This window comes from Eschrichtius robustus, chromosome 2 (genome assembly GCF_028021215.1).
Source record: "Eschrichtius robustus isolate mEscRob2 chromosome 2, mEscRob2.pri, whole genome shotgun sequence".
NCBI lineage: Eukaryota > Metazoa > Chordata > Mammalia > Artiodactyla > Eschrichtiidae > Eschrichtius > Eschrichtius robustus.
In genome coordinates, this window is record NC_090825.1 from 49,587,917 (window position 1) to 49,602,423 (window position 14,507).

At 38.1% G+C, this 14,507-nt stretch overlaps 1 pseudogene; it reads left to right on the plus strand.

Moving 5' to 3' along the window:
* LOC137758841 (small ribosomal subunit protein eS12-like) overlaps window positions 1-12,522 on the plus strand; it is a 49,397-nt pseudogene extending 36,875 nt beyond the window's left edge.
* The last annotated feature ends 1,985 nt before the right edge of the window (window positions 12,523-14,507 follow it).

The following is a 14,507-nucleotide window of genomic DNA, read 5'->3' on the forward strand; positions in this document are numbered from 1 at the left end:
TGTTTTTATTCTTCAGTTTGTTAATATGGTGTATCACATTGATTGATTTGTGAATATTGAAAAATCCTTGCATCCCTGGGATAAATTCCACTTGATCATGGTGTATGATCCTTTTAATGTATTGTTGGATTTGATTTGCTAATATGTTGTTTAGGATTTTTGCATTTGTGTTCATTAGCGATATTGGCCTGAAATTTTCTTTTTTTGTGATGTCTTTGTCTGATTTTAGTATCAGGGTGATGCTGGCCTCATAGAATGAGTTCAGAAGTATTCCTTCCTCTGCAATTTTTTGGGATAGTTTGAGAAGGATAAGTTTTAACTCTTCTTTAAATGTTTGGTAGAATTCACCTGTGAAGTCATCTGGTCCTGGACTTTCGCTTCTTAGGAGTTTTTAAATTATTGATTTAATTTCATTACTGGTAATTGGTCTGTCCATATTTTCTATTCATTCCTGATTCAGTCTGGGGAGATTGTTCATTTCTAGGAATGTGTCCACTTCTTCTAGGTTGTTCATTTTATTAGTGTATAATTATTCATAGTGATGTTTTCTGACCCTTTGTATGTCTGTGCTGTTGGTTGTTACTTTTCCTTTTTCATTTCTGATTTTATTCATAAGAACCCTCTCTCTTGATGAGTCTGGCTAAAGGTTTATTGACTTTATCTTTTCAAAGAACCAGCTTTTAGTTTCATGGATCATTTCTATTTTTTTCAGTCTCTATTTCATTTATTTCTGATCTGATCTTTATTATTTCCTTCCTTCTAAGGTTGGGTTTTGCTTGTTCTTCTTTTTCTAATTCCTTTAGGTGTAAGGTTAGTTTGTTTATTTAAGATTTTTCTTTTTTCCTCAGGTATGCTTGTATCGCTATAAACTTCCCTCTTAAAACTGATTTTGCTGTGTCCCGTAGACTTTGTTTTTGTTTTGATTTTTTAACATCTTTATTGGAGTATAATTGCTTTACAATGGTGTGTTAGTTTATGCTTTATAACAAAGTGAATCAACTATACATATACATATATCCCCATATCTCCTCCCTCTTGCATCTCCCTCCCACACTCCCTATCCCATCCTTCTAGGTGGACACAAAGCACCGAGCTGATCTCCCTGTGCTATGTGGCTGCTTCCCACTAGCTATCTATTTTACATTTGGTAGTGTATATATGTACATGCCACTCTCTCGCTTTGTCCCAGCTTACCCTTGCCCCTACCCATGTCCTCAAGTCCATTCTCTACGTCTGCATCTTTATTCCTGTCCTGCCCCAATGTTCATCAGAACCTTTTTTTTTTTTTTTTTTAGATTCCATATATATGTGTTAGCATATGATATTTGTTTTTCTCTTCCTGATTTACTTCACTCTGTATGATGGACTATAGGTCCATCCACCTCACTACAAATAACTCAATTTCATTTCTTTTTATGGCTCAGTAGTATTCCATTGTATATATGTGCCACATCTTCTTCATCCATTCATCTGTTGATGGACACTTACGTTGCTTCCACGTCCTGGCTATTGTAAATAGAGCTGCAGTGAACATTGTGGTAAATGACTCTTTTTGAATTATGGTTTTCTCAGGGTATATGCCCAGTAGCGGGATTGCTGGGTCATATGGTAGTTCTATTTGTAGTTTTTTCAGGAACCTCCATACTGTTATCCATAGTGGCTGTATCAATTTACATTCCCACCAACAGTGCAAGAGGGTTCCCTTTTGTCCACACCCTCTCCAGCATTTATTGTTTGTAGACTTTTTCATGATGGCCATTCTGACTGGTGTGAGGTGATACCTCATTGTAGTTTGATTTGCATTTCTCTAATAATTAGTGATGTTGAGCATCCTTTCATGTGTTTGTTGGCAATCAGTATATCTTCTTTGGAGAAATGTCTGTTTAGGTCTTCTGCCCATTTTTGGATTGGATTGTTTGCTTTTTTGTTGTTGTTGTTTTTTTGTATTCCTTTTATTTCTTTTTCTTCTCTGATTGCCATGGCTAGGGCTTCCAAAACTATGTTGAATAACAGTGGCGAGAGTGGACATCCTTGTCTTGTTCCTGATCTTAGAGGAAATGTTTTCAGTTTTTAAGCATTGAGAATGATGTTTGCTGTGGGTTTGTCTTATTTGGCCTTTATTATGTATGTCTCCACTTTCTGGAGAGTTTTTATCATAAATGGGTGTTGAATTTTGTCAAAAGCTTTTTCTTCATCTATTGAGATGATCATATGGTTTTTCTTCTTCAATTTGTTATTAAGGTGTATCACATTGATTGATTTGCGTATACTGAAGAATCCTTGCATCCCTGGGATAAATCCCACTTGATCATGGTGTATGATCCTTTAATATGTTGTTGGATTCTGTTTGCTAGTAATTTGTTGAGGATTTTTGCATCTATATTCATCAGTGATATTGGTCTGTAATTTTCTTTTTTTGTACTATCTTTGTCTGGTTTTGGTATCAGGGTGATGGTGACCTCATAGAATGAGTTTGGGAGTATTCCTTCCTCCGCAATTTTTTGGAAGAGTTTGAGAAGGATGGGTGTTAGCTCTTCTCTAAATGTTTGATAGAATTCACCTGTGAAGCCATCTGGTCCTGGGCTTTTGTTTGTTGGAAGATTTTTAATCACAGTTTCAATTTCATTACTTGTGATTGGTCTGTTCATATATTCTATTTCTTCCTGTTTCAGTGTTGGAAGGTTATACCTTTCTAAGAATTTGTCCTTTTCTTCCAGGTTGTCCATTTTATTGACATACAGTTGCTTGTAGTAATCTCTCATGATCCTTTGTATTTCTGCAGTGTCAGGTGTTACTTCTTGTTTATTTCTAATTCTATTGATTTGAGTCTTCTCCCTTTTTTTCTTGATGAGTCTGGCTAATTGTTTATAAATTTTGTTTATCTTCTCAAAGAACCAGCCTTTATTTTTATTGATCTTTGCTATTGTTTCCTTCATTTCTTTTTCATTTATTACTGATCTGATCTTTATGATTTCTTTCCTTCTGCTAACTTTGGGGTTTTTTTTGTTCTTCTTTCTCTAATAGCTTTAGGTGTAAGGTTAGGTTGTTTATTTGAGATGTTTCTTGTTTCTTGAGGTAGGATTGTATTCCTATACACTTCCATCTTAGAACTGCTTTTGCTGCATCCCATAGGTTTTGGGTGCTCATGTTTGCATTGTCATTTGTTTCTAGATATTTTTTGATTTCCTCTTCGATTTCTTCAGTGACCTCTTGGTTATTAAGTAGTGTATTGTTTAGCCTCCATGTGTTTGTATTTTTTACAGATGTTTTCCTGTAATTGATGTCTAGTCTCATAGCATTGTGGTTGGAAAAGATACTTGATATGATTTCAATTTTCTTAAATTTACCAAGGCTTGATTTGTGACCCAAGATATGATCTAACCTGGAGAATGTTCCATGAGCACTTGAGAATAAAGTGTATTTTGTTTTTGGATGGAATGTCCTATAAATATCAATTAAGTCCATCTTGTTTAATGTATCCTTTAAAGTTTGTGTTTCCTTATTTTTTTTCATATTGGATGATCTGTCCATTGGTGATAGTGGGTGTTAAAGTCCCCTACTCTGATTTTGTTACTGTCAATTTCCCCTTTTATGGCTGTTAGCATTTGCCTTACGTATTGAGGAGTTCCTATGTTGGGTGTATACATATTTACAATTGTTATATATTTTTCTTGGATTGATCCCTTGATCATTATGTAGTGTCCTTCTTTGTCTCTTGTAATAGTCTTTATTTTAAGGTCTATTTTGCCTGATATGAGAATTGCTACTCCAGCTTTCTTTTGATTTCAGTTTTCATGGAATGTCTTTTTCCATCCCCTCACTTTCAGTCTGTATGTGTCCCTAGGTCTGAAGTGGGTCTCTTGTAGACAGCATGTATACGGGTCTTGGTTTTGTTTCCATTCACCAGTCTGTGTCTTTTGGTGGGAGCATTTAATCCATTTACATTTAAGGTAGTTATTGATATGTATGTTCCTATTACCATTTTCTTAATTGTTTTGGGTTTGTTATTGTAGGTCTTTTCCTTCTCTTGTGTTTCCTGCCTAGAGAAGTTCCTTTAGCATTTGTTGTAAAGGTGGTTTGGTGGTGCTGAATTCTCTTAGCTTTTGCTTGTCTGTAAAGGTTTTAATTTCTTTGTCGAATCTGAATGAGATCCTTGCTGGGTAGAGTAATCTTGGTTGTAGGTTTTTCCCTTTCATCACTTTAAATATGTCCTGCCACTCCCTTCTGGCTTGCAGAGTTTCTGCTGAAAGATCAGCTGTTAACCTTATGGGGATTCCCTTGTATGTTATTTGTTGTTTTTCCCTTGCTGCTTTTAATAATTTTTCTTTGTATTTAATTTTTGATAGTTTGATTACTATGTGTCTTGGCGTGTTTCTCCTTGGATTTATCTCTGCACTTCCTGGACTTGATTGAGTATTTCCTTTCACATATTAGGGTAGTTTTCAACTATAATATCTTCAAATATTTTCTCAGTTCCTTTCTTTTTCTCTTCTTCTTCTGGGACCCCTATAATTCGAATATTGGTGCATTTAGTGTTGTCCCAGAAGTCTCTGAGACTGTCCTCAATTTGTTTCATTCTTTATTCTTTATTCTGCTCTGCGGTAGTTATTTCCACTATTTTATCTTCCAGGTCACTTCTCCATTCTTCTGCCTCAGTTATTCTGCTATTGATTCCTTCTAGATTATTTTTAATTCCATTTATTGTGTTGTTCATCATTGTTTGTTTGCTCTTTAGTTCTTCTAGGTCCTTGTTAAACGTTTCTTGTGTTTTCTCCATTCTATTTCCAGGATTTTGGATCATCTTTACTATCATTATTCTGAATTATTTTTCATGTAGACTGCCTATTTCCTCTTCATTTGTTTGGTCTGATGGGTTTTTACCTTGCTCCTTTATCTCCTGTGTGTTTCTCTGTCTTCTCATTTTGCTTAACTTACTGTGTTTGAGGTCTCCTTTTTGCAGACTGCAGGCTCGTAGTTCCCATTGTTTTTGGTGTCTGCCCCCAGTACCTAAGGTTGGTTCAGTGGGTTGTGTAGGCTTCCTTCAGAGGGGACTGGTCCCTGTTTTCTGGTTGATGAGTTTGGATCTTGTCTTTCTGGTGAGCAGAATCACGTCCAGTGGTGTGTTTTGGTATGCCTGTGACCTTTTTATGATTTTAGCCCACCTCTCTGCTAATGGGTGTGGTTGTGTTCCTGTCTTGCTAGTTGTTTTGCATAGGGTATCCAGCACTGTAGCTTGCTGGTCGTTGAGTGGATCTGGGTCTTAGCGTTGAGATGGAGATCTCTGGGAGAGCTTTCACCGTTTGATATTACATGGAGCCGGGAGGTCTCTGGTGGACCAGTGTCCCGAACTCAGCTCTCCCACCTCAGAGGTACAGGCCTGACACCCGGCCGGAGCACCAAGACCCTATTAGCCACACCGCTGGGAGGAAATGGGAGAAAGAAAGAAAGAAAAAAAAATACAAGTTAGTAAAATAGAAAATAAATAAGTTATTAAAAATTAAAAAATATTAAGAAGTAATTTTAAAATGAAGAAAAAAAAAAGGATAGACAGAATGCTAGGACAAATGGTAAAAACAAAGCTATACAGACAAAATCCCACAAAGAAGCATACACATACACACTCACCAAAAGAGAAAAAGGAAAAAATATATATATCTATATATAAAAAAATAAAAAGGAAGAGAGCAACCAAGTCAATAAACAAATCTACCAATGATAATAAACTCTAAATACTAAACTCAGATAAACATAAAACCAGAAACAAGTTAGATTCAGAAAGCAAACCCCAAGTCTACAGTTGCTCCCAAAGTAAACCACCTCAATTTTCGGATGATTCGTTCTCTATTCAGGTATTCCAGAGATGCAGGGTACATCAAGTTGATTGTGGAGATTTAATCCGCTGTTTCTGAGGCTGCTGGGAGAAATTTCCCTTTCTCTTCTTTGTTCACAGAGCTCCTGGGGTTCAGCTTTGGATTTGGCCCTGCCTCTGCCTGTAGATTGCCTGAGGGCATCTGTTCTTCACTCAGACAGGACAGGGTTAAAGTGGCAGCTGAGTAGGGGGCTCTGGCTTACTCAGGCTGGTGGGAGGGAGGGTATGGAATGTGGGGCGAGCCTCTGGCGGCAGAGGCCGGTGTGATGTTGTAACAGCCTGAGGCATGCCGTGTGTTCTCCTGGGGAATTTGTCCTTGTTTCACGGGACCCTGGCAGTGGCGGGCTGCACAGGCTGCTAGGAGGGAAGGTGTGGATTGTGACCTGTGCTTGCACACAGGCTTCTTGGTGGCTGCAGCAGCAGCCTTAGTGTTTCATTCCCATCTCTGGTGTCTGCACTGATAGCCACAGCTCGTGCCTGTCTCTGGAGCTTGTTCAGGCGGTGCTCTAAATCCCTTCTCCTCGCATACTCCAAAACAATGGTCTCTTGCGTCTTAGGCAGTTCCAGACTTTTTCCTGGACTCCCTCCTGGCTAGCTGTGGTGCACTACCCCCTTCAGGCTGTGTTCACGCCACCAACCCCAGTCCTTTCCCTGGGATCTGACCTCCGAAGCCGGAGCCTCAGCTCCCAGTCCCCACCTGCCCCAGCAGGTGAGCAGACAAGCCTCTCGGGCTGGTGAGTGCTGGTCAGCACCAATCCTCTGCGGGAATCTCTCCACTTTGGCTTCTACACCCCTGTTGCTGTGCTCTCCTCTGTGGCTCCGAAGCTTCCCCCCTACCCACCCCCCCGTCTCACCAGTGAAGGGGCTTCATAAGGTGTGGAAGCTTTTCCTCCTTCACAGCTCCCTCCCAGAGGTGCAGGTCCCATCCCTATTCTTTTGTCTTTGTTTTTTCTTTTGCCCTACCCAGGTACGTGGGGAATTTCTTGCCTTTTGGGAAGTCTGAGGTCTTCTGCCAGCATTCAGTACGTGTTCTGTAGGAGTTGTTCCACATGTAGATGTATTTGTGATGTATTTCTTGGGAGGAAGGTGACCTCCATGTCTTACTCCTCCACCATCTTGAAGGTCTCCTCCTGTCCCATAGACTTTGGATCATTGTGTTTTCCTTTTCTTTTGTCTCCATGTATTTTTTGATTTCTTCAGTAACCCATTGCCTGTTTAGTAGCATATAGTTTAGCCTCCATATGTGTGTTTTTTATGATGTTTTTTCTTGTAGTTGATATCTGTTCTCATAATGTTGTGGTCAGAAGAGATTCTTGATATGATTTCAATCCTCTTAAATTTATTGATACCTGTTTTGTGGCCTGACATGTGATCAGTGCCTGAGAATGTTCCATGTGCTCTTGAAACGAATGTGTGTTTTGCTGCTTTTGCATGGAATGTTCTCTCTCTATATCTATTAAGTACATCTGGTCTAATGTCATTTAAGGCCAGAATTTTCTCGCTGGATCATCTGTCCACTGATGTAAGTGGGGTGTTAAAGTTCTCTACCATTATTTTACGGTCACTTTCTGCCTTTATGTCTGTTAATATTTGTTTTATGTGTTTAGGTGCTCCTTTGTTGGGTGCATATATATTTACAATTGATATATCTTCTTGGATTGCTCCGCTGATCATTTTATAATGTCTTTCTTTGTCTCTTGTTACAGTCTTCATTTTAAAGTCTATTTCATCTGATATTAAATTGCTATCATGGTTTTCTTTCTATTTCCCATTTATACTTTTTCCATCCCCTCACTTTCAGTGTGTGTGTGTCTTTAGATCTGAAGTGAATCCCCTGTAGGTGGCATACATGTGGATCTTGTTTTTGTATTCATTCAGCCACTCTGTGTCTTTTGCTTGGAACATTTGGTTCATTTACATTTAAAGTAATTATTGATAAGTATGTACTTATTTCCATTTTTTTTCGTTGTTTTTGCAGTTGTTCTTCTTCTTTTACTCTCTACTCCCTTGTGATTTGATGACTATTTTTAGTGTTATATTTGGATTCCTTTCTCTTTTTGCATATGTATCTATTACAGATTTTTGGTTTGTGTTACCATTATATACATGATTAAAGTTGCTGATTTCTTTAGTTGGAAGGTATTTTAACAACCCTGCATTTTTACTCCCCTTCCTGTATATTTAATGTTCTGACATTGTATTTTACATTTTTTTGTTTCCTTTAACTACTTATTGTGGATATAGATGATTTTACTACTTTTGTCTTTTAATTTTCCTAGTAGCTATATAAGGGGTTGATTTTGATTGGGATTCCGTTGACTCTATAAATCAAGTTGGGAAGATCTGAAATTCTAAAAATATTGACCTTTTCTATCCATGAACATGGAATATCTCTCCACTTGTGTAGATTTTGTTCTTTAATTTCTTTCATCAGTTTTTTGGTTTCCTAACATAGACCTTGTACTTCTTTTTTTACCCTTATGCCCAAGTATTATTATTTTTTGGCGCTAAGGCAAATGGTTGTATCTTTAATTTCAAGTTCCTATTGTTCACTGCTGGCATATAGAAAAGTAACAATGTAGATTAATCACTTTTTATAACAATATGTTAACTTTATTATCTACACATCTGGTTTCCAAAGTTATGTTGATTTCCTCTCAAACATATAACATATGTTATTCAGGGACTCAGTGAGAACTAAAATCCAAATTAACTACTAATGAACTTCTTAAAAATCCTATCCAAGTTAAGTTGGGGAGAAATAATGATCCATTTCTAGATACTCTGCTCTGAGAAGAAAAACTTCTTATACTTCAAACTCAAAAAAGTTGGTCATAATCCATCTCAACCAATCCCTGTAAATTTGCTTCTGTAACTACACTTCTGAAAACTACCCACTGGGAACATCATCACTTGGCTGAAGGCCAGGCAATCAGCAATAGCCTCACTATGGCTGACTTTTAGAGACACTTCTACCACTTGAAACGCTTCCACTTTTAGAGACACTTCCATAACTACTAAAGATCAACTAATTCTGAGTCACTCCCGGTTCTGAAAGTCCAACAGTCCCCAAAATCTGTGCTTCCCCAAACCCTGTATAAGATCAGCAACTTGCTTTGATCAGTAATACTGAGCTCTGTTCATACAGATCTCTCTTGCTTCCCAAATAATCCATTACACTTTTTGTTTCAATCATAAAGTTGTGGCCTCTTTTTTTGAGAGCCTTTTTTTCCTGTTATCAATTAAGCTACCTAAAACAGCACCTGTGGATTGCATTGTTTTAGAGCCAGGTAGAAACTCATAATGGAAATATGATTTTACTATTTTCTTGGCAATTTTTTTTGTTGCAAATTTGTGTAAAACTCAGTTACATGAATATAGTTTCCATATCTTTTGTAAAACAGCTACTTAATTAATTGCTGAATAACTAGTTAAATGTTCTTTATATAAAGAAAATTGTTTAAGTTCCTCATAGAGTTTAATGCTAGGTAAAATTGTGTCTCCTGAGCAAATGATTTCCTCTTTTCTTTGGCTGCCATGAATCTCGACACTGCGCTTTCTAATCAGTTATAAGACTTAATTTCTCACTTTAAGATTATATTCTTAACTATAAATGATACATGAATTTCATTTATTTTCATGTTTTTTATTGTTATAATCCTTATCATAATGGTTTTATTGCATATGACTTTTGCTTAACCTACATTAAAAATCCATGTTTGGGACCAGGTATGGAAAAAAATTTATAATAAATTTCTTTTTGAGGAACATTATGATAATACACTAGTATTTGCATACTTCTTTTTCTTTCTGGGCACTTTCACCTTTGATAATAATCCTTCTTTATTTTGTTTCTATGATACCTAGAATTTGGCAGCAATATTTTAATGAAGTCAGTCAACTGAATTTATAGTTTTACAAATCATTTCTAACATTGATATTCTTTAGAACAAAATTCTATGTGAAAATATTAATTCTCAGTGTAACTGGTAAAAGTTATACCTCCACAGCAGTTAGTTGGCCAACTACACAATCACCTTTGAAAGTGCAACAACTTTAATAGCAATACTGTACAAAAATAAAAGGCAGCATCTTAACCTGGAAACTTTGGTGCTAACAATGGAAATCAAAATAAACACTTCTAAATGTTTACTTCACTCCTCTATTCAGCAAGGCAACAGGTTAGTTAATGGAAGAAATTGACATCCTGCGTGGAAGAATAGCTTTCACGACATATATAACAAAAAGCACATCCTAAATATGAGACTGACTTTGAGTCTGATATAAATTTTCCTGCTTCCATTACAGGTTCCTTACCATTCACACATCCAACAGCTTGCATTAGGGTGCTTGAAACTAATTTGTTTGGCTGGAATTATAGTCATTGCTGTTATTATGTATAGTTTTTGTGTTCTTTTTTTAAAAAAATCAATTCTGGGGTTTTCCTGGTGGTGCAGTGGTTAAGAATCCACCTGCCAATGCAGGGGACATGGGTTCGAGTTCTGGGCCTGGAAGATCCCACGTGCCACAGAGCAACTAAGCCCATGCATCACAACTACTGAACCTGTGCTCTAGAGCCCACGAGCCACAACTACTGAAGCCCGTGTGCCACAACTACTGAAGCCTGTGCACCTAGACCCCACGCTCTGCAACAAGAGAAGCTACCACAATGAGAAGCCTGCACACCGCAACGAAGAGTAGCCCTCGCTCGCCGCAACTAGAGAAAGCCTGCATGCAGCAACGAAGACCCAACGCAGCCAAAAATAAATAAATAAATTTATTTTTTAAAAGTATTGAAAAAAATCAATTCTATCTATCTATCTGGGTGCATCAGGTCTTAGTTGCGGCATATGGGGTCTTTCATTGTGGTGAGTGGGCTTCTCTCTAGTTGTGGCACGTGGGCTCTAGAGTGTGTGGACTCAGTAGTTGAGGCACACGGGCTTAGTTGCCCTGAGGCATATGGGATCTTAGGTCCCTGAACAGAGTTCGAACCCATGTCCCCTGCATTGGAAGGCAGATTCTTAACCACTGGACCACCGGGGAAGTCCTTAGTTTTTGTTTTCATATAACCAACACAGGTCTTATAAAGAGATGGAATAAATCATGGTGCCCATGGTAGGGCTTAAAGAGGTGGTGAGAAAGGCTTATTCTGCTGTATATTTCTTCCCTTCTTCCCTAGATGCCATCCTGCTTAAAATCCTGTCTTTAGAAGGGTTGTAGGGAGCGGTGCAGTGGAAGAGAGGTGTGAACTACCTCTTCCAAATTCTAATGAAATGTAATAAAAGATTAAGCAGAATTGACATCATTAAGACCAATTATTATTTTTTCCAGGAAATATAGTAGGTACTTCTGGGTGATGAAACACAATAAATTCCTATTTCCTGAGGACATATAGATTACTGGATCTTCTCTGAGGCCCAGGATGATAGGGTGGGGAAGGCAATGGCAGTGGATGTTTGAGAATCCTCTAAAATTAGGCACGTGCAGAAACAGCAGTCTTTAGAAGAAACAGCTACTAAATCTGCTCCTGATTAGTAGTGGACTTAGGTTTGGAAGAAAAGGGAGGGTTAGTTCTAGTTCCAACAACCTGAACCTCAGGAAAGGAAGGAAAGAGGCAATCTTTGCCTACTTCCTAAATCTTTCTCAAATGACCGTGTCTTTAAGGAATATAAGGTTTAGCTATTCTAAAGTGCAAACATGGCAACAAATACAATACGAGACAAGATTCCACCTTTTTTTCTAGTAAAGAGAGGAAAATTATTGCAAAAGAAAGTGTTTCTGACTTTCATAGACATCTCCAGCTGTTCCTGAAACCACTGGAATCGAAGTTGGGAGGTATCTGTTTTTGTCTTGTCGTCTCTGCTGATTTTCTCAGCTACTCGGGATATCCCCAACATCATTTACATCTCATATACAGAGGTTTTCTTAGGATGAGGCCAAGAGAGGCTCCTTGGGCCTGCTTTGAAGACCCTCACTATAAGCAGCTGGGAAACCACCACTGAAGAGGAAGAAATTGGCTCTACCATAACTACTTTTTTAATTCCAAAGTTTTATTTTATTTTAGTATTAAAAAAAAATCCAACTTATTAGGTTTCCTCATTCAAAGCCAAGGCAAAGCAGGTAATATACTTTTATCCACCCAAGTCTGTCCTTTGGTGATTTCTATTCCTATTTAAAATGACCGATAATGCCGCGGAGTCGCGCGGAGATGGAGGCTCGGGTGCACTTAAGATTCGGCCCCACCCATAACCCACCGCCAGGGCCGAGGAAGGCACTGCTGTTGGAGGTGTAATGGATGTTAATCCTGCTCTGCAAGAGGTGCTGAAGACCAACCTCATCCACGATGGCCTAGCACGTGGAATATGCGAAGCTGCCAAAGCCTTAGACAAGTGTCAAGCCCATCTCTGTGTGCTTGCATCCAACTGTGATGAGCCTATGTATGTCAAGTTGGTGGAGGCCCTTTGTGCTGAGCACCAAATCAACCTGATTAAGGTTGATGACAAGAAACTAGGGGAATGGGTAGGCCTCTGTAAAATTGACAGAGAGGGAAAACCCGTAAAGTGGTTGGTTGCAGTTGTGTGGTGGTTAAGGGCTGTGGCAAAGGGGCTCAGGTCAAGGATGTCATCGAGGAGTACTTCAAATGAAAGAAATGATCAAATAAAAACACTGGGCTCTTGTTCCTCAAAAAAAAAAAAAATTAAAATTAAATAAAATGACCACTGATGTATATTGTAACCTGAATCACATGGGAGCTACTTATAGTGATATCCCTACTCACACTCCATAGTTAAATTTACATTTATTGAGGACCTTTAATGAGCCATCTGCTTCATATTATCACATCAGCAGCAGAAGTACCACTGCCACCAGTATAACAACTGCCATTTATTTAGAAATAACTGTGTGTCAGAACCAAAGCTAAAGACTAATTTTATTTCATCCAACTCTTACATAAACTATGGCAGGTAACATTATCCTCATTTGACAGAAGAGAAAACTGAAGCAGAAAGAGTCTCAGTAATCTGCACTAGGTCGCACAGATAACAAGTGGCAAGAATTCAATCCTCATGACACTGCAGTTTACAACTAAGGATACTGAGGCCCAGAAAGACCAGAACCAAGGGGACACAGTAAGTGGCAAATTGGAAATCAGATCTGTCAGAACCCTCAAATAACATGTTCTTTCTGTTGTATCATATATCTTTCATTCTGTGTTTTGTTTCTCTGCCCTCTCTGAAGTGTAGGAAGAGGAAATAAAATTTGTAAATTAAAAGGTTTTGAAATATTCTGGAAGGTTCCATTTTATGAATAGGCATAATTCTCTGCCTGAGTCCACATTTTAGAAGGAACATGTCAGATATGAGTTGCTGGCTTGGCAGTGGTCTCAAGCATATGTTACCTGGTGACTTCAGTGTTGCCAGTTAATCACTGGCATATGAGCCAACACAAAATTACTTTTTCTTTTTCAATTGTTTTATTGAAGTATAGTTGATTTACAATGTTGTGTTAGTTTCAGGTGTAGAGAATATATATTCTTTTTCAGATTCTTTTCCATTAAATTTAGGTTATTGCAAGATATTGAATATAGTTCCCTGTGCTATACAGTAAGTCCTTGTTTTTTTATCTATTTTCTGTATAGTAGTGTGTATCTGTTAATCCAGAACCCCTTTTGCCCCTTTAGTAACCATAAAATTTTTTTCTAACATTACTCAGCCATAAGAGAGAATGAAATAATGCCATTCACAACAACATTGATGGACCTAGAGATTATCATACTAAGTGAAATAAATCAGACAGAGAAAGACAAATATCATATGATACCACTTATTTGTGGAACTTATTTATAAAACAAAGTTACTTTTATATAGGACAGAGACAGCTAACAGTAGCTTGCTTCAGAAATCAGTGTTATTGATGATGGGAGAAATTGTGAAATGAGTTTCACTAGAAAGTGTTGTAAGGGTTCTATTTAACTAATTCCTGAGCTCACATTTGGGCTGAGTCCTGGAGACTTTGGGAAGGGATTCAAAAAGAAAATGCAGACAATAGGAAGGCTGCTTCACTTTCTTTGCCTTCAGCTGGAAACAGGTTAGTGCTCACCCACACCAAGGCAGTACTTGGACTGGCTGCCTGAAGTACAGTTATATTCTACAAAGTGGCCTTGTAGGTTTGCATTCTCCTCCTTCAATGGCTTTCATAGCAAAGCTGCTTTGTTTCCAAGTTAACATAATGGGACTCAACCTAATACTTTGCCAAGCTCTCACTGATCCTCAGTGTGGAATAAATGTGAACACTGCCTCATTAATCCTCTCCACGGTCCTTGGAGAGAAGTGGCAAGCAATCTCCCATCCATTTTGCAGTGGAGGGAAGAATGGCAAAGTAAATTGTTCACTTTGCATCTGTGCCCAGCCTTCTGGGCATTTCCATCTGGATATCCTGCTGACTTGTCAAACTCAACTTACCCCAAATTGAACTAATTCTCTTCCGTTTTCCAAAACACATCTCTCTTTCTGGGCATTGTCTTGGTTAATGGCACTACTATCCACACAGTTCCCCTGGTGGAAGCCTCGAGTCATCTTTGACTTCTTTCACTTTCTATATACAATCAGTTATGAAGTTTATCTCTTTTTCCTCTGAG